Below are 20889 nucleotides of genomic sequence, written 5' to 3' on the forward strand. Positions count from 1 at the left end.
GATTGCTGGCCTCATAGAAATTGCTTTATTTAAATATAGACCGATAAATATATATTGCACATAAGAGGCACCCGCAGCTTTTTTCACTTTAAAAAATGAAATGTGTTGGAATAATATGATTACAGTGACATTTGGGAGAATATGATTTGTGTTATTAATAGTTTGACTGATCTGGTTTGTTTGGTGAAACTCGTTGTGGAGGAAGAGCAGCAGAAATATAATGTGCTGCATGTGTGAGATTTGAGGGGTTTTCAGCAGCGCTTCAACAATGAAACATCAGCTCTGAAAATACTCCTCATCAGATGTCATGATCAGTTAGTTGATGTGTGTCAGTGACGTCACGTTACACACATCAAGCTCTGAACAGATGGATGCTTTTCTCCTGCTGCTGAAGTCAAATATGTTCAGTAAGACACAAGAGCATCAGTGAGCTCAGATACTGACGATGCTCATGAGGATCACTCTTCAGATCTTCTTCACTACAGTCAGTAAACCAGCACTTTATGATTCAGAAGAAAAGGATCCTGCTGCAGCTCCACATTCTCTTCAATCTCATCGTGTGTGTAGCGTTAAGATTTACTGCAATAATCATCACAATATTATGTGTCATTTGTGCTCTTATGTCTCCATATGCAGGTGTGAAGTCAGTTTGTCATCATGGAGAACAGAGAGATCTTCATCTCCTGATCACAGCTGTGTGTCTCTGAAGAGTGACGCATCCATGATTATTCCTCCTAATTTCAGTAATGATCCAGTGACCTCTGACCCCAGGTGAGATATAATCCAGTGTTCAGGTCAATTCATGCTGCGCTGATAAACACTGACCAGCGTGAACAATCACCGGATCACAGTTCATCATTTCTCAGGCGCTCCACGAGTCGACAAGTGCTGCTTCAACATGTTCAATCAGAGAAACACACACTGAGCAACAGCAGCAGATTCAGACACACACTGATCCACAAACCAGAACAAGAGTGTGTTTACACTGTTAGTGACCCACAATTACAGCTGCTGATAACCAGCAGTTCAGAACCGACTCATCTGAGGATTATTACTGATTCATCGGAAACCGTTTTATGACTCATTATATATGTTTTTAAATTAAAAAGTAAAAATGCTATTCCTCATTTTGTGCAAAAAAGGGTAAAAATATAAGCATTACATTCTAAACAAAAAAAAATAATTGCTAACCATTAAAAGCAGAAGATAGTGACTAAATTAAAAATGATAATAAATAAAAACAAAAGCACAACATATTAACTTGTAGAGGTTTGAGAGACACACATTCACTCATTTGAACATAGAAATTAGCGATGCACCGAATGTTCGGCAACAGAAATTGGAACCGAATAAGCGAAAAGACCGAATAAATTGTACCGAACAATGACGCATTTAAAACTGTCAGAGAAAGACGCAAAAATCATTCCAAGCACGAAGCACCGACAGTTAGATGCTTAGTGCTGCGGAAGAGGTGGCTGATGCTGGTTACTATGATGATTGAAATCATGAAATGGCCTCAAATGATTAGTGAATAAACTGCAGAATGTTATGTTTTCTAATACACGCACGGATTCAAACAGCGCTGCACGAGCTCGCGGCGCCAGGGTTCAAGGTTCAAAGCGCGAGGAACATCTGCTAAAACACTGTTACTGGTCTGCTCTGCATGTGTTCTAACATTCACAGAGAAGCATTTAACCGTATGTTTACTCTGCGCTGAGGAGAACACGTCTCTAAAGCATTAAACAGCAGACGCATCTGTCAAAGCACAACAGAACAAACCGCAGTAAACGCTTGTGCTTTCGTCTGAAGAGCTGAATATAAAGCGCTCTGATGTTTCAGACGACTTGCTCCTGCATCTTTCACACAGCAGCTGTTTTCCACGAGTTTATCCAGAGAAACGTGTCACTGATATAAAGTGATGAGACGGACGGATGCTTTCTGAGCACAGCGTTCAGACGAGACTAATCCATAATCACACTCACTGACCAGTATTATTATTATTATTGATTTGATCAGTTATTGTTGCAGCTCTGCTTATAATAAATGAAACAGCAGACAGAACTAAAGGAAGAATGATTTCTGTGTTTATCAGGATCTTCAGGAAGAGGAAGAGATCTTCATCACCAGATCACAGCTGTGTGTCTCTGAAGAGTGACGCATCCATGAAGCGTGATCCTCTTGACCTCAGTGATGAAGCAGTGACCTCTGACCCCAGGTGACATACATATTACTTCACAGATAAACTGAAATTATACTGAAAATACAAGACTGGCATCTCTATCGATTTAGATTTTAATTTAAGCATCCTTTATTTTCAGATATGTGTAATCAGTTGTTCTTGTGATATTTCAGCAGAGCAGATGGAGAGCGAAGCATCTCTGGAGGAGCCTCTGTCTTCTGTCTGAACAACACGAGCGTTACAGCGTCTCTGAATAAACATGATCAGCCAGTGAATGATGAACTACAGAGAGTCAAAGACCAGCTCAAAACCAGCATGAAGAACAAGTATGAGAGATTATTTGAGGGACTGAACCTCCAGGAGAATGAAAGCCTCCTGAACAGGATCTACACACAGCTCTACATCATAGAGGAGAGAGTGAAGGAGTGAATGAAGAACATGAGGTTTTACAGATGGAGAAAACAGCCAGAACACAACACTCACAAGACACTCCAATCTACTGCAATGACATCTTTAAAGCCTCAGCTGAACCAGGATGTGAGGAGAAAGACCAGATCAAGACTGTTCTTACTAAAGGCATCGCTGGAATCGGAAAAACCGTCTCTGTGCAGAAGTTCATTCTGGACTGGGCCGAGGGAAAAGCCAATCAGGATGTAGATTTCATGTTTGTGCTTCCATTTCGAGAGCTGAACTTGATCTGAGATCATCAGTACAGTCTTCACAGACTTCTGCTGGACTTTCATCCTGAACTTCAAGATCTGGACTCAAAGATTTATGAGGAGTGTAAAGTTGTGTTCATCTTTGATGGTCTGGATGAAAGCAGAATCACGCTGATGTTTTCAGACGCTCAGAAAGTTTGTGATTTGACTGAGACTTCATCAGTGGGTGTGTTGATGTCAAAGCTCATGAAAGGAGAGCTGCTTCCCTCTGCTCTCATCTGGATCACCTCAGACCAGCAGCAGCCAATCAGATCCCTCCGAATACATCAACCGTCTGACAGAAATTCAGGGATTCACTGAGCCTCAGAAGGAGGAATATTTCAGGAAGAGAATCAGTGACCAGCATCAAGCCAGCAGAATCATCTCACACATCAGAAGAGCAAGAAGCCTCCACATCATGTGCCACATCCCCGTCTTCTGCTGGATCTCATCCACTGTGCTTCAGAAGCTCCTGGAAGAAGATCTGAGTGCAGAAATCCCTCAAACTCTGACTGAAATGTACATCCACTTCCTGCTGATTCAGATCAACACGAGGAACCAGAAGTATGAAGAGAGAGATCCAGAGAAACTCCTGCAGTCCAACAGAGAAGCAGGCCCGGCTCCAGGTACGAGTTGAAGGGTGGGCCAAGTGATATTCCAGGTGGGCAGGGAATATCAGTGAAAGTGAAAGGATGAATGCCTTATAAACAGTGACATTTAAGACTTGCATTTAATTCACCCCAAAATGGGCCATTTGCACATTTTCACGTAAGTTCTGCTACTTCATGGAGTAAGGATAATTATGAAATTAATATTAGCCACAACAGAGGTGCAAATTTTGCAATACATAATTCAAATTTTAAAAATTAAATAGACCGCAGCAATTAACATTTTGTCAGAACCTCTAGTAAATTACAAGCTATTTGTTTAGTTGTCTACTGAGAATCATAGGAGAATATGATCTCTATTTGAAAAAAACAAAACAAAAGAGATACATTTTTCCAGAATTGTACATATTCCTATGTTTGACTGACTGTTTCTCCCATGGCAGTGACGGGCAAATGTAATCCCTCCCTCCCCTCCCCATACCATTTACAATTTTTATATATAGTGAAAAAAATCCATTATAAAACACTTGTGCTTTTAAGCCAAATACAAGCTGAAACGACTCTCCGCAATCTCTGATCTCGGGTTTTCTCTGTATTAGAGCTGTTTTAAACTTGCTGTTTGAACGCGTTCGTTTACTGGATCCTTGGACTGAAAAGTTTACCGGAGTTTACCGGTTTAAAAAATATCTGATCGCAAAAACCTGGTCCTTTTGATTTTTCTTTTCATATTATAATGTACTGATTCAAATTAGAAATCAATAATTAATTATTATTTTGCCATCTTGTCTGGGGACAAAGCAGGCGCGGGCGCAATCATCAATCATATTTAAAGGGAAGCCGGTAGCGTCCTGACCGCATCACTGTCTTTACTGGGTGTTTTAGGAATATTTGCATTTATTCACAGGCGATTTGATTAGCGAATCATGTGGTGGACTGTCATTATTTTGGCTAATGCGAGGCACCACTGAATGCGCATCAGAGGGTATTTAGAAGTAGGTATAGGCTACGCAAAGCCGACTGATCGCCGTATACCTGAATATACCCTGCACTACACCACTGAGACTGGCGAAACCATACATCAACAGATTCTTAGCTTATTGACAAATATCTGATCTTGTAAGATGTTCTCCCTTTACACAGAGCACTGTCCCACTAAACATTAGGCGTCTGACGGACGTGCAGATTATGTCTATATTGCGTCCGTCGGTCCAAGACCAATTCTGCACGTCTACACGGCGTGCAAACTAGGTCCGCTATTTGGACGTCTAACCAAGACCCCATTTGGACGTCAATATGCAGTTCTACATTTGAACGTCGGACTAGGTAACTTTTTTTGGACAGAAAATTGACATTATTAATGAATGTAATATTTATTTTATTTAAGACAAATATCAACATTGTTCTTATCAGCATGGTTAATGAATATCAATATAGGTTACCTGTGATGAAACATTATTTGTTATTTAAATATTTATTTATTGAGTACATGATGTCTAAAATGAGTTTAAGTTTGATGTAGAAAAGACGTCCACAAAGACCACATTTGGCCTACAATTAGCCCTTATACAGAGGTCCTGTGGGCGTCAATACTGGACGTTCATTAGGCGTTGGAAAAAGACGTCATCTGGCGTCACAGTCTGCACCTTCAGGGGACCAAAATTGGACGTTCAAAAGCGAAGTACAAAAGGCGTTGTTTGGGCGTGTCTTTGCTCAGTGGGCACGCGTGATCGCCAAATCGAAAGTGAAAGTGAAAGCGCGGCGCTCATTCAAAAGCATTTCAATTTCGCGCATGTTGATAGCGGCTCCTGATGCGAAAATACAGTATTAGCACGTATTTGGGTGTGGGCGGTAAGAAAGCGAAAAAGAAAAATATATGAACCTCCATTGAATATCACAACAATTTTGTGATTGGCTGTTATGTGTGGGGCCAGGGTGGGCCAAGCTTCTGATTGGGTGGGCCAGGCCCACCCTGGCCCCCCCGTGGAGCCGGGCCTGCAGAGAAATGATTGTGAAACTTGCTGAAGTGGCTTTCAAACAGCTGATGAAGGGCAATGTGATGTTCTATGAGGAGGACCTGATTGAGAGCGGCATAGACGTCACTGACGCCTCAGTGTATTCTGGGATTTGCACTGAGATCTTTAAGCAGGAATCTGTGATTCATCAGAGGAAAGTCTACAGCTTCGTCCATTTGAGCGTTCAGGAGTTTCTTGCTGCTTTCTATCTGCTTTACTGTTATTTAATAAAGAACGAGGAGCCACTGCAGTTTTTTCTGCATGAATTCAGATCTTACAGACTTAAAGTCTCTCTGTATGATCTACTAACATCAGCAGTACATAAAGTCCTTGAGAGTGAGAATGGACGTCTGGATCTGTTCCTGCGGTTCCTGCTGGGCGTCTCACTGGAGTCCAATCAGAGACTGTTACAGGATCTACTGACACACACAGAGAACAGCGCAGAGAGCATCAGAGAAACCACACAGTACATTAAAAAGAAGATCAAAGGTGATGATGATGATGCTCTCTCAGCTGGTGAATCCATCAATCTGTTCCTCTGTCTGCTGGAAGTGAAAGATCAGACTCTGTCCAGAGAGATTCAGGAGTTTGTGAAATCAGACAAACGCTCAGAGAAACTCTCTCCGTCTCACTGCTCAACAATCTCCTACATGCTTCAGATGTCAGAGGAGCCGCTGGATGAGTTTGAGCTCATGAAATACAACACATCAGATGAGGGGAGAAGAAGACTGATACCAGCTGTGATCAACTGCAGAAAAGCTCTGTGAGTGTTTAATCATTAACTAAACTATCATATTTAATAATGAATCTGACACCTTTATAATAAATGTTCCTAAATGAGAGATTTTCTCCTAAATAACAGCCCAGAATCTTAAAGGAGTCACGACAGGTGTTCTCTTTCATAGGTTCACTCAACGCTGCGTAGCTAAGACGCATTGGGTACGCTCTCTGGGTGTGCCGATTGCCTGATGCCCTTATAGAATCACGCCAATTCATTGGCTGATGGCGCGGATGCCGTCCTCGACGTTCTTACATCGCCATCCTTATATCTGCTTCTCAGATTTCTCTGCCTTCACGAAGTGGCCATATCAGCCCTTCTGTTGCGGTTTTTCTGGCCCGATATTCGGATTGTTTCACTGAGCTTCTTCGTTTGCACTTCGGCGACTGCAATAGCGGAACAACCTCGCGGTGGAGTGCATGGATTCTCGTCACTGCCAGCTGCCGTGTTCTCGCTTCATAGCGAGAGCGACGACCCGCACGGTAAGCGTTTTAACTATTATGTTTGGGCTTTTCTCACGTGCGATGTGGTTTATGGCGCTTCTAAATGTATATTCTGTTAAAGTCGGATGTTGAGCTCGAGGCGATGGAGAGTGAGCAGACGGGCCTCGCCCTTTCACTCCCTTTCTCGCCCGAGCCCCGCGTGCGTGGATTCGCGGGTTGACTTCTCATATGATTGTTATGCTCTAGCTTGGAGGCACGCTAAACGATTTCTTCCGGGCTAGAAAAATCTTTGTATACCACGGCGTCCGACTTCGAGGATTTCGGGCCTGCTTCGGTCGACGCTCTCCCGCCTAGTGACCAGGAAGTGCGGGCTTCCACGGCCTACTCAGAGCTTATAGACGTGCTGGCGCACACCTCATGGAAGCTCTTTATTGATTGGCTCTACGAGCCCCGCGAATCCCAGTCATCTAAACTCAACGTTTTGCATGCTTTTATATTGCAAAAAGTAGTAGATCGGTCTGCCAACCCTGCCAGTGTTCCAGGGCGCAGCGGCCTCTAGCGAGTGCTTCTCTCAGTCTCTCCCGCCCGGAAACGTAGCGGAACTGAGAGTCTCGCCACTCTTTTGGGGGTCTTTAGAGCAGCTGATTCGGCCATCCCCTGCTGGTCCTCCGCTCCAGGGCACCGAGCTAGCAGCTCTAAGTACACCAGAGACCAGTTTCGGGAGACTGGTTCCCTTAGCAGACCATTGGCAGCGTGGAAACTACTGCCAGATGTGTCTTCATGGGTCCCGCGCACTGTAGAAGCAGTTTGGCACTTCATCGACACTTTCATCGGGTTTCTCCCACACTGTGGGTCCCGAGCAGGCTCTGGTAATCGAACAAGGGAGTTCCTGAGGTTTGCTTTGGGGGCAAAGCATACCATTATCCGGTTCTTCCCTTCGAAACGGTCACTGCAAGCGTTGTAGGTATCCTCTCGCTGCTGAGAGTTTGAGGCCTCCGCTTGCCAGAACTCTGCTGGGACAGTCTGTGAGTGGTAGGCCCTAGGTGAGCCTCCTTTACAAGATCCCAGCGTGTAGAGTGTAGTAGGCCTCCTCTCGATCTAGAGTCATCATGTTGAGGCCTTCGCTCCAAGAGCTTGACTGTTCCCGGCGAGTGTCGTCAGGCCTCCTCTCACTACAGAGAGTTTTCGAGGCCTCCGCTTGCCAGAGCTCTGCTGGGGCAGTTATGTGAGTGGTAGGTAACCTTATCACAGGATGCCCAGTGGGTGGAGTTTAGTAGTCCTCCTCTCGATCTAGAGAGTCGTCATGTTGAGACCTCCACTCCAAGAGCTCGACTGTTTCAGCGAGTGTCGTCAGGCCTCCTCTCGCTACAGAGAGTTTTTTAGGCCTCCGCTCACCGGAGCATGAGGAGACTGTACGCCCTGAAGTGGAAGTGTAACTTCATGGTGCGGAGGTCGCCAGCTCGACCCAGTCAACTGCCCGATTGGTACAGTTCTGGAATTCTTGCAGGCCTGCTCCTCTGCAGGGTTAACCCACTCCACCCTGAAGGTCTAGGTGGTAGTGTTATTGGCCTACTGCACCCCTCTTGGTGGCCAGTCAGTGGGCAGACACCCCTTTGTTACATGTTTCCTCCAGAGCGCCAAAGCTCTGCTGGGGCAGTTACGTGAGTGGTAGGTAACCTCCTCACAGTATGTCCAGTGTATGGAGTATAGTAGGCCTCCTCTCGATATAGAGAGTCGTCATGTTGAGGCCTCCGCTCCAAGAGCTCGACTGTTTCGGCGAGTGTCGTCAGGCCTCCTCTCGCTACAGAGAGTTTTCGAGGCCTCCACTCACTGGAGCATGAGGAGACTGTACGCCCTGAAGTAGAAGTGTCACTTCATGGTGCGGAGGTCACCAGCCCGACCCAGTCAACTGCCCGATTTGTACAGTTCTGAAGTTCTTGCAGGCCCGTTCCTCCGCAGAGTTAACCTACTCCACCCTGAAGGTCTACTTGGTGGCGTTATTGGCTTACTGCTCCCCTCTTGGTGGCCAGTCAGTGGGCAGAAACTCCCTTGATACACGCTTCCTCCAGAGGCTGAGGGAAGCTATTTCGCTGGCTTACTAGGGCGTGGCACCCTCTCAAGCTAACTTTTAGAGGACTTTTGTGTAGCGGCAGGATGGTCCTCTCCGCACACTTTTATCAGGTTCTATAACTTGGATCTTGACACGGCTCCGGGTTCCCAGGTTTTATCTGCTTGAACCAGCTGTGTATGCTGTCTGGTTCGTAATCGGGTAGGGCAGCATTTTTAGCTTGGCCTGTTTGGTATATCGTTCCCAAAGCGTCTTAGCTACGCAGCGTTGAGTGAACCTATGAAATAGAACGTCTCGGGTTACTGCGTAACCCTTGTTCTCTGAATAGGAACGAGATGCTGCGTTGCTGCCAAGCTCCTCACGCTGCCGACAGAGGCCTTTTCAGCAGAGAAATCTGAGGAGCAGATGGCGCATTCGCCTGTATAAGGATGGTGGCGTAAGGAGGTCGAGGGGCGGCATCCGCGCCATCAGCCAATGAATTGGCGTGATTCTATAAGGGCTTCAGACAATCGGCACACCCAGAAGGCGTTCCCAAAGCGTCTTATCTGCGCGGCGTCTGGTTCCTATTCAGAGAACAAGGGTTACGTGAGTAACCGAGACATTCTTAATACAGTAGATAGTGGAGTAAAATGTCTGTTATCACATGATAAACACAACCCAGTCACATGAGAAACTCGTTCATTAAATCAGCAGCAGGTGGAGCAAAGGGACGGTCGACACCATTGATCAGTGAAGCTGCAATTCAGACATTTTCACTATACATTACTGGTAATATTAATAGTAATAATAATATATCATTATAACCTTTAATCTTCAGTAATTATTGATCATAAATGCTTAATTTTCCAGATGTTTGACCGCTGTTACAGTGAACTATTACAGTGAAGGCAGTGCTTGAAGTGTGTTTACTCTTTACTGTACAGCACTCGCCAGTATTTTACATTATTATACATTTAAAGAGGTCTGCATTATGCCATAAAATAAATAAAACAAGAGAAAATGCGGATTACTGTGAATGGGAATATTATGAGTGATATAGGTCTAGTTTTTAAATTAATATTTACTCTGTCAGCTTTGTGATCAAATTTATTTGTAGATTTAAAAATAAAACCACCAATAGGTGGCAGCAAGTCACTGTCTTAATGAGCCAGGCGTCACGCCATTCCTTCATTCATTCATTCAGTAAGGAAGCAACATGCTGTAATGGGTTATTAATCACTAGCCACGTTTACATGTACACTTTTTTGTCATTCGATTAAAATCATTCCAATTGAAAGATTCGGAGTACTGTTTACATGAGGCGTTATCTAATCCGATATGGTGTTTACATGTCCCGGCGCTTTCAATTCTGGGACACGCTAAGTAGCCTATGTAGGGTTTAATATGTAAATAATTTAATTTAGCTCAAAGGGAATAATTTATGATTTTATAGGGAATTTGAACAGAATCACTGTTTCACGGCTAATCACTGAGTCGGCAGCGATTCACTGAACGAGCCGTATTACATTAATTCTGCACTGGATATTCAAATCCAAAATATAGTGAAAACACTATTAATAAGCACAGTGACAAGATCGGCAGATTAAGACATTAACTTATAAGCACAAAACACAAGATACTTCTCTTTTCAATATAAATAAGACTTTATTTATATAAACCTAAGACATAAACTAATCTAACACATGAACACACGCATTCACACGTTGCAGAAAGAGAGAAAGGATGAGTTTAGAGAATGAGAATGTGAAATCCCAAGTTTATAGCAATATGTGCTATTGCATAGACCTGAACAACCATCGATCACTTAACCCTCTGGGGTCTGAGGGTGTTTTGGGGCCCCGGAGAAGTTTTGACATGCCCTGACATTTGTGCTTTTTTCAGTTGCTTATAAACATTTTAATGGATAAAGTCTAAAAACACTGTATTCAGCACAAACTGGGCTACAATAATATGTGACCAGCATGTACGTGCGTGATTGTGTTTTTGAGAAAACAACGTTTATGCGTGGTTTGAAAAAACTAAAATGTTAAAAGTAACTGAAATAAGGCCATAAAACACATACAAAACATTTGTTCACAAGACTTTTGAGAACTGGATCTTGTAGCCTAGAATATTTGCTTCAAAATGATCTGAAAATAATCTAACTCACTCATTCAGAGAAAACAATATATTGATTTAAAGATTCTAAGTCACTTTTTGAGTAAAAGGCTCTATGCAGAGGCGTGACTCACACCTGAGAAGACAAAGGCCCGCATAATGAGCTCCATAATGAGCCATTCAGTCAGGTGTGTGACTGAGAGAGAAGAGTTACAAGAAAGAATGTGAGGAAAAAGAAATGTGTATACATATAACTATCACATAAAATAACTTGAGATTCACTTGCAGTGCAGTTAAACAGTTTATTAGGAACAAACAAACAAATAAACAACAGAAGAGTCAAGACCTCGTGGGTGCAATATCCAAAATATCCAAAACAGTGGCAGGAAACTGGAACCCAGGAAAACAGGAGACAGCAGAAACTGCATGAGAAAACACAAAACAGACGTGAACAACACAATGAACGGACAAAGACAAAGCAAACATGGTGACAATACATACACTACAAATCTTACTGTTTAAATAATTTGACTGGTAATGTTTTGAAGTGTCTTCAGCTCACCAAGCCTGCATTTATTTGATCCAAAGTACAGCAAAAACAGTACATTATATTTATTATAATATATAGGCTTGCATATTGTAACTATTCAAAATAAATAAAGCACCCCCCCCATACACTAAAATTAATAAATAAATTAGTGAGCATGTTGATAGGCTTATCAGGAGCAACTATATTATTACATTAGCAATCACCAATATTGCCCACGTGATTTTATAACATAGATGCACACATGTATTATCATACAATACAAAACCAACAATTTATAACTGAGAAACTAAATCATTATTGTTAAGCTTATTATAAACATGTTTGAGCAGGTATTTGCAAACAGAGTAGGCTACTTCACAGTAAAGATTGGTCTAAACTTTCTTAGACATTACTTTTATATCATTGTTTATAGAACATATAACTATCCTCACGTCGTGCAACATTTAAATGCAATGAAAGTTTGCCTATAATATTTCAAAATGTTGCACTGGATTTCACACATTTTATTCTGGAGTTATAGTTTGGGAAAAGTTCAACTAGAAAATGCTTTCATCTTTGTCACAACAACACATTATCGAATGCCAATAAGAAACATTACTTACTCGGTATAGAAGATCTCCTCCTCCGCCGGTGTTACGGTTTAACTGGTTTCCGTGTTATCTGGTGACCAACTTCCTGGTTCAGGTCTTCGCTCCAGATGTGATGGGACGACCGCAGCACATTCGCCCGATTCTGAAAGCTCAAACTGACGTGATATTAAACTGTCTAATAACGCACACTTGCTCATTACACGATTTTGGTATTCTTGTAATGATTACAAATTAATGGTATGATCGCCCGTGAGGGCTGGATTACAGAAATAAAGAAAAAAAGTCTGTAGTGTGGTGTCCCCAAATCACAGAAACTACTGCGTCGCCGACATCACGTTCACATTCTGACGACCCGACCTCTTGACGTGCTGAGACGCAAAGTAATCAGTTTAACACGTTTACATGGCAGGATTTTAATTTTGTTCGGTTTATAGAAAGCTTTATCCACCCTCTCAAACCGATTACAATTTCATTCGGTTTGGGCATTTTATTCTGATTGAGGTGTTTATATGGAGCATTTTCATTCGGTTTGGACTTTTAAACCGATTACAATGCTCCATGTAAACGCACCTAGACTCTCCGAATCATTCAAAGACGCAGATTCATTCACTAATGAAACACTGTGCTTGTCCTCCTAATTTAAAAAATACATTTGATTGTTGGGTGGGGAGGGGTGTGGTCCATGAGAAATAGTCCTGCCACCACAGCTGGAATAAATCCTGGAGGAAACACTGCATACATTTAATACACTTTTTAAAAAATGTTAATTTCATAAATTTTTTCTAATTGTATTAGTCTAAAAACACTGTATTCAGCACAAACTGGGCTACAATAATATGTGACCAGCATGTACGTACGTGATTGTGTTTTTGAGAAAACAACGTTTATGCGTGGTTTGAAAAAAACTAAAATGTTAAAAGTAACTGAAATAAGGCCATAAAACACATACAAAACATTTGTTCACAAGACTTTTGAGAACTGGATCTTGTAGCCTAGAATATTTGCTTCAAAATGATCTGAAAATAATCTAACTCACTCATTCAGAGAAAACAATATATTGATTTAAAGATTCTAAGTCACTTTTTGAGTAAAAAGGCTCTATGCGAGAGGGCGTGACTCACACCTGAGAAGACAAAGGCCCGCATAATGAGCTCCATAATGAGCCATTCAGTCAGGTGTGTGACTGAGAGAAGAGTTACAAGAAAGAATGTGAGGAAAAAGAAATGTGTATACATATAACTATCACATAAAATAACTTGAGATTCACTTGAGTGCAGTTAAACAGTTTATTAGGAACAAACAAACAAATAAACAACAGAAGAGTCAAGACCTCGTGGGTGCAATATCCAAAATCATTCAAAGACGCAGATTCATTCACTAATGAAACACTGTGCTTGTCCTCCTAATTTAAAAAATACATTTGATTGTTGGGTGGGGAGGGGGTGTGGTCCATGAGAAATAGTCCTGCCACCACAGCTGGAATAAATCCTGGAGGAAACACTGCATACATTTAATACACTTTTTAAAAAATGTTAATTTCATAAATTTTTTCTAATTGTATTAAATTTTAATTTAATTTTAAATTTTGATTTTCGCGCCGGCAGGAATTGAAGGTGGGGATTGTGAATGAACAGCACTCTCTCCACCTTTGATACCATGACTAAGGTGCCCTTGAGCAAGGCACCGAACCCCTAATTGCTCCCCGGGTGCTGGAGCAATGGCTGCCCACTGCTCCGGGTGTGTGTTCACTGTGTGTGTGCATTTGTTCACTACTCACTGCTGTGTGTGTGCACTTGGATGGGTTAAATGCAGAGCACCAATTCTGAGTATGGGTCACCATACTTGACAATACGTCACGACTTAACTTAGAATGCATTTACAAAGGTAAAAAGAAAATGCCCTTGTAAATCACTTTGAGTCAAATGTCACCTCGTATTAAGAAGGCTAATTTTTGCTAATTCTTTATTATTGATTGATTAGAAGGTGCTCCTAATTTTTTTTTTTTATTATTTGGAGGACAAGCGCTCCAAATTACAAGAAGACAAAGATGGCTCTTAAACTGAGTGTGTGACAGGTATGGCTGTGGAATGGGGTTTGGCCGAGGAAACATTTTCAGTCAAAAGATATGTTTTTGCTTTAACCCCTTCACAATGTAAGCAACTTCAGTGATTAATGGGAGTTTTTGAGAGTGCTTGAATTCTGGCGAGACTAAAGTCAATGATAATGTTCTTTGATAATGTAAATGCTATTTTTCTCTCTTTCTGTACAATAACAGGGATTAAAGTTCTCCGTCGCTACGACAGATTTCCGTCAATTGCACACAGTAAAACCTCCGGTGTTAAATCAACACTCCCAGTGTATATATAATCCACACTCAGAGTGTTAAAAAAGTAACACTGAAGCAGTGTTAAATTTAATGAGATAATTAGTTTAGTAATTGAGTGATGATTGAGCATTAATGAAGAACACCTGCTGTTAACAAACTGAATCACTGAAAGAAAGAGAAAAAAAGAGACGAGACGAGCAGAAATACAAGAACTACAACTGACTTCAGTCACAGCCTTAGATGAAATCAACACAAGAAAGAAGACATTAAATCTCTCAAGATCTCAGCAGAGGATGATTAAACAACTCCACAAACATCATCACCAGCTTCACACGTTACTAACCAGACTGACTTTAGATGTTGATGTTTTAGTTTTGTTTGAATTACCATTATCGAGGTCAGTGTTTGCTTTAGTTGGGCTCTTGACCCTTGACTTAAAGCATTACAGTTACTTTGGCTGCCATAACAGCGTGTTTGTTTAGACATGTTAGTTATGGCGAAAAGAAAAAAAGCCAAGAGAAAATGTGATCAGTAGTTGGTTAAGTTTATAAAGATGTAATCAGCGTATAGTGGCTTGAGTAACTGAATTAATTTGGAGTATAGTCACTGATAGATTTATTAGTTAACTTTGTTATTGAGATTCTGTACATAACGACCTGAAAGTTTAATCTGAAAGACTTTTGAAACTTATTCTGCACTGAAAATGTACTTTTCTTCATCACACAGACTTCAAGACTCAGCGTATGAATCTCAATAATGGTGACAATCAACATAAAGCTCCATGTTGCAGTGCATTCTGGGAGCACCAATCAAAACTAATCCATGGCTCCCAGCATGCAATGTGACATGAATAAATTATGCAGTTGTCTTAGTATTTTCTTTTATTCTTACCATTTCCTTTTGTTTTGCTATTTTGTTGTGACTTTTAGTAGCTTGTTTTGTAATGTTCACAGAGTATCTGTTTATCTGAATATGTTGATTGTCACCATTGTTGAGATTCATACGCTGAGTCTTGATGTCTGTATGATAATGTAGTTTTAACCTTTCAGTGCCGGTTTACTTTCAAAAGTCTTTCAGATTAATCTTAAAACTGATGGATCAAGCTTTATATTTTATGTGAACAAAATAAATTTGAATCACTCAGTGACAATGCTCTGCATGAAACCAGTTATGTGTATCACTAAATACTGGTGATTTCTTTATAGAAGTCAAACCAACGACACCTGATTGCCATAACTAACATGTCTAAACAAACACGCTGTTATGGCAGCCAAAGGAACTGTAATGTTTTAAGTCAAGGGTCAAGAGCCCAACTAAAGCAAACACTGACCTCAATAATGGTAATTCAAACAAAACTAAAACATCAACATCTAAAGTCAGTCTGGTTAGTAACGTGTGAAGCTGGTGATGCTGTTTGTGGAGTTGTTTAATCATCCTCTGCTGAGATCTTGAGAGATTTAATGTCTTCTTTTATCTTGTGTTGATTTCATCGAAGGCCGTGGTTGAAGTCAGTTGTAGATATTGTTTTTCTGCTCATTTCGTCTCTTTTTTTCAATGGTTCAGTTTTTTAACAGCAGGTGTTCTTCATTAATGCTCAATCATCACTCGATTACCAAACTAATTATCTCATTAACTTTAACACTGCTTCAGTGTTACTTTTTTAACACTCTGAGTGTGGATTATATATACACTGGGAGTGTTGATTTAACACTGGAGGTTTTACTGTGTGGTAATAATCATTTTACTCATTCCCGCAGGTTCCGACAGAATGTATCACATTTGCACCTGCTTTTGAGTCTTGAGAACTCACTCACACGCTCTCATTTTCTGTGCACAGATCGCGATAAGGAGAGTAACAGCTTTTAATAATTGTTAAGGGAGTTTGCAAATGTGATATTGATTTAATACAACAGATCAATAAACAAGTACTGCATGATTTTGCATTGTGATATCGAATAGAATTGAATCGTTGACATGATAATCGTAATCGAATTGAATCGTGAAACCAGTGCTGATTCACACCCCTGACACACATACAATGGAAGAAATGAAAGAAAAAAGCTTTCATTGTAAAGGAAACCCTTTGAACTACAAAATATGAGTGTAATTCATTATAAATAACGTTATATATGTTTCAAATATTACAATAAACACTAAAAAGGCGCTTTTTGATTTAAATAAATAAATAAATTCTGTTATTCAGGATCTATTTGGTCCTGCTCTCTGCAACTTACTTTGTTTGATGCCTAAATGTACCAGAAAAAAATAATCTTTCAAATAACAGCTTCTAAACAGGAGTTATTGCATTATAAACGAAGCGAGTAAAATTGTCCTTTTTTGCATCTACAAGTGTCATTTTGAGTTTCCTTTGCAAAAACAGGCTTTATAAAACACATTACTCCCAGAATCCTATTTTAATATGTGCTATAAGCACTTTTCTTGTTTATTGATTGAATTGTGTTTCATTTGTATGTTTTTCTAGGTAGTAATATACAAAATGGCATAAACGAATTGGACCGAATTTCACATTTTGTGTTTTCTACAATCAGTTTTATTCTTTCAGGAGACACAAGACTGCATAAATTATAAAATATATCTGGTCTATTACAATCTAAAATAGAACCCACATCCTCCAGCTTTATATCATTCCATCCATGTGCATTCTGTATTGATCTACTGTTCAGAGCATCAGCTCATCTTCACCTGCTGCCTCCTAGAGACAAGAAAACAGCTCCTCCGTGCTGCTACAGCTGCCTGTTACTGCTCTCTGATCTTCAGAACGTCAAACAAACAATAACTGTTCATCCACACAGCACTGGAATAATCCATGTACACAACAAAAAATCCAGAGTGAAATTAACTCTCCTGGGAGTACATGTGAGACCACACTCAAGAGTGTGAAAGTGTTAAAATAAGAGTGTTAAATTAACACTGAAGCAGAGTTAAAGTTAATGAGATAATTAAGTGATTAATTAAGTGATGATTGACCATTATCGAAGACACCTGATGTTAACGAGCAGAATCACCAAAGGAGAAAATCTAAATTTTCATGTCACCATTATAGTGGTCAGCGTTTGCTTTAGTTGGGCTCTTGACCCTTACAGTTTCAAAGTTAGAATTTATTTGGCTGCTGTAGCTGAGTTATATCAGACAGACAAGAAATGAGAAAAAACTGTTCATGTGATCATTTGATCTGAATCACCAAACTCATTTAGAGCCTGAACCTAAAAAGTCAGATTTACCTTGTTGATCTTAACAGCCCTGTGACTCTACAGTATCCAATTATTAAAAGGATTTCTTGAAAATTGTTCAGAAAAAAAGTCATTCTTCTAGGCGCACACAGACATCAAGAATCAGCGTATGAACCTCAACAACGGTGACAAACAGCATAGTCAGAAAACGGATCAACTCTAAACATTAGAAAACAAGCTACTAAAAGTCACATAAAAAACAAAAATAAAATAGTAAGAATAAAGGAAATTACTAAGACAATTCAGCTCATAATTTATTCATGCCACAATGCATCATGGGAGCCATGGATGAATTTTGATTAGTGGCACCAGAATGCACTGCTACATGCTTTTTTGATTGTCACCGTTGTTGAGATTCACAGGTTGATTCTTGACGTTTGTGTGTCTGAACAAAAGACCCTTTTCAACGATTTTTGAACAAACTACTTTTAAGAAATCCCTTGGATTGTATTGAACATGCTGGAAGTTCTATGCTAATGAATCACAAGACTGCTATAATCAAAATGTAAATCTAACTCAGAGATTTGGCTCTTAACGAGTTCAGAGATTTAGGAAAAATAACATACATATATTTTTTCCTTTGTCTTGTTGCTTGTCTGCCTGTTGTAATTCAGTTACAGCAACCAAACAAAATGTAATATTGAAAAGCTAAGGGTCAAGAGCCCAACTAAAGCAAACACTGAGCACTATAATGGTGACATAAAAATTTAGATTTTCTCCTTTGGTGATTCTGCTTGTTAACATCAGGTGTCTTCAATAATGGCCAATCATCACTTAATCATCTCATTAACTTTAACTCTGCTTCAGTGTTAATTTAACACTCTTATTTTAACACTTTCACACTCTTGAGTGTGGTCTCACATGTACTCCCAGGAGAGTTAATTTCACTCTGGATTTTTTGCTGTGTATATTTACTGTATATTCACCGAAATGCATCCTGTACTGTACTATCAATAAACACTTCATCAGATTGTTAGCTGTGCTTTCACGTTTCAAAGTCAAGATTATTTCAAAACTGGAGAAAAGTGCTCATAAACCTTCACCAGATGAGCGTCCTCTCCTCTCCACGGCGCCGCTGATCGTTCTTCATTAAAAAAAAAAAAGTGTGTTTTTTGCTCTGTTACAAACAATGATTTCTCAACGATGCAAGCACACAGAAACGTGAAAATGGTCTTGTTTGAAAGAGGGGATCCTAATCTAAAACATAATACAGAGATTGTGGCTGTCTGCGGCTGACTGAAGCAGTAGTATGAGTAGGAATGTGACCCAAACAAAGATTGCTAAGAGGTAACAAATTTTACATCGCGATTCTATTGAAGATTATTTGATCTGTGATTGTCACACAATTAAATAATCTACATATGCAAATTCCTGAGAATGAGAGCTTACTTGTGGTATATGACTTGACTGTATTGTGAAAAATATAAAAAATACACATTCTTTGGAAAGATTATTCGCAATCGTTAGGCGGAAATTTGCTTAATTTTACTGCTTTATGTATCATAAAACCAAAAGTGGTATTCTTTGTAAAAAAGATACCATATATGGGCTGATACCATATAAATAAGGCTTTGAAAATGAAGCATAAACATTTTTAATGCGAATTACATTTTATTTAATCTGTGTGTCTGTAGATGATCTGTTTGTGTTAATTATTAAAATGTATTCTGCTGTCTTCCAGATGTTCTGGCTGTGGTCTCTCAGATCAGCATTGTGAAATTGTGTCTTCAGTTCTTCAATCCTCAAACTGTGTCCTGAGAGAGCTGGATCTGAGTCGCAATGACCTGCAGGACTCTGGTGTAAAGTTTATTTCTGATGGACTGAAGAATCCAAACTGTCAGCTGCAGATACTGAGGTATTAACAACATATAAGAGATCATTTACAGTCAACTGGTCACAATGTTGATGTGTGTCTGTAGATGATCTGTGTGTGTCTGTATATGACCTGTGTGTGTGTGTGTGTGTCTGTAGATGATCTGTGTGTTGATGTGTGTGTTCTGCTCTCTTCCAGATTTTCTGGCTGTGGTCTCTCAGATCAGCATTGTGAAATTGTGTCTTCAGCTCTTCAATCCTCAAACTCTGTCCTGAGAGAGCTGGATCTGAGTAACAATGACCTGCAGGACTCTGGTGTAAAGTTTATTTCTGATGGACTGAAGAATCCAAACTGTCAGCTGCAGATACTGAGGTATTAAGAACATATAATACACTCAAAAAAATTACTCTTTGAATGAACATAAAAAAATCATGGAAAGGATTTCCACATGATTAACTTGCTTTATTTCAGCATTATGCAATTCTGTTATTCCAATTTAATGTACTTACGTTGGGTCAACTTAATTTATTAAGGTTGATTCAACTTATTTACTATGGTTGGGCACAGCTTAATTTAACCTCTTAACTGTCACCGTCCACCCTGTGGGACGCCTACCTTTACTTCACTATTTTACAATTAAATCCTAATCTAATCATGACAAACTATATATCGTTGGAAAGGTCTAAGACTCCTAAATAGGTATTTTACCACTTTTTCTGTTAAAAAATTATGTAGGAAAAGTAATAGATTAATTTATGACCAGAGGTGTCAAATCCAGGGTCAGAAAGTAAAAGTCCTGCCATGTGTTTATTCCACCCATGAACTCAGCAGCTGATTTCACCAGAGGAGGAACCAACTCATTCCTTTCAAGTCACAAGCAAGTTTTGAGTCAAATCCCAAGACCTCAACGAGTTGAGGTAATTAAGAGATAATTGAGATACTAATTAAATGTTGATTGTGCATTAGTGATGAACACCTGCTGTTATTGAGAATTACAGAGGATCAGATGTTGATGTTTTATTGGTTAAAATGATGCCACCATCATGGAGATCAGTGTTTGCTTTAGTTGGGCTCTTGACCCTTTTAGTAACTGAGAATGGATTGCTTTTAAGCAATTACAATATTGTTTCACAACAAACATTTGCACATTGTTGAATTAAAAGCTTGAGGAAGCAGATGAGCTTACACTTTTGGCTTTTATGTCACTTGAATGAACATCATGAAGGTGTCTCTCTTTGGTTTATTTACTGATGTTCAGCTGTTACAGAACTGCAGGAATTTACTATTAAACAAATGCCATCGTAATATTAAATATTAGAAAAAATTAAGAGTTATATTGCTCAGGCTTTTAGACATGAACACTTATCATACGATCCTCAACAGTGGTGACAATAATTATTCATACTGTGCTGTTACCCAGCATGCATTGCAGCATGAAGCATTTTGTTGATTGTCACCATTGTTGAGATTCATACG

The 20889-nt window shown here is 40.0% G+C and overlaps 1 pseudogene; it reads left to right on the forward strand.

Moving 5' to 3' along the window:
* The first annotated feature begins 223 nt into the window (after nucleotides 1-223).
* The window catches only part of LOC131524708 (NACHT, LRR and PYD domains-containing protein 12-like), a 183473-nt pseudogene continuing 162807 nt past the window's right edge, over nucleotides 224-20889 (forward strand).

This window comes from Onychostoma macrolepis, chromosome 01 (genome assembly GCF_012432095.1).
Source record: "Onychostoma macrolepis isolate SWU-2019 chromosome 01, ASM1243209v1, whole genome shotgun sequence".
Lineage (NCBI taxonomy): Eukaryota > Metazoa > Chordata > Actinopteri > Cypriniformes > Cyprinidae > Onychostoma > Onychostoma macrolepis.